Consider the following 1,068-nt stretch of genomic DNA (forward strand, 5'->3'; position numbering starts at 1 on the left):
CTGCGCCCTACGCTGCCGCCGAATGTCTTTATCTGATGATATTAAATAGCTCATTTATCATCCATTTGATGAGCTAATTGATTTATTATCATTTTTAATCAACAAAAACAAAAAATCGATTGAAAACAAGTTTAAAGATAGAAATTTTATTAGATGTTATTTTAAATGATAAAGACCAATGGTTTTTCAGTGGTCTTGAAAAAGATCGATTTTTTAGAGCGCCTGTTGAAAACGTTGTTCGCAGAAACTACGTAATGTGTGCGGTTCCGTGTATTCTTTTATAACGTGTTAATTCATCACAATAAATTCTCGTTTTACCTTTTGTTTTGCTTTTCCCATGTTTACGTTTCTATCTTCGGTGTCTCGCGGATTGAGAAACGGCTGACAGGACTTGTTGTTATTTCTTGCACGAGATACTTTTCAGTAGTGATTCCCCTCAATCCCCTAAACGCGACGAGATTTAAGACAAACAATAAACTGTGAAGACAAAGGCAGAAGTGAGATATTTTCCGACTTTTTAAGCTCATCAAATGGATGATAAATGAGCTATTTGATATCATCAGATGAAAACAAATTTCGGCGCCAGCGCAGGGCGCCAATGTACGGCACTGCGCGATCGGCGGTGCGCGTCGCACCGCATTGGTCGACTTTCCTCGTTAATAACTTCGTTCTTAATGATCGGACGAGAAAATGGAAGAGGAACTTTTGACTCAGAATTTCACTTTCTTTCACACCCCCAAACCGTGCGTTTTGATGAAACACTCTATATATACAACGCCGGTCACTCGATACGCGAAGTCGAAAAAATCGACGCCCTCTCCGCTCCTTCGTCGGCGGGCCGGGCGCGTGTCAGCGGCGAGTCACGAGGATCATTGCGCAACGATTGCGCGAATAAAATGTCGGCATCAGCAGCCGCGCACGCGAGAGCTCAAATCGGACGATTCGCTCATGCGACGCGTCTCCGCCGGCTGAGAAAGCGATACCTCGCCTGACTGCAGCCCTGTTCTGGGTAACTTCTTAACGACAATATTGCTAGCATGATTCGCATCCTTTCCGCCGTATATTATA

Source organism: Harpegnathos saltator, unplaced genomic scaffold, assembly GCF_003227715.2.
Source record: "Harpegnathos saltator strain DR-91 unplaced genomic scaffold, Hsal_v8.6 scaffold47, whole genome shotgun sequence".
Classification (NCBI taxonomy): domain Eukaryota; kingdom Metazoa; phylum Arthropoda; class Insecta; order Hymenoptera; family Formicidae; genus Harpegnathos; species Harpegnathos saltator.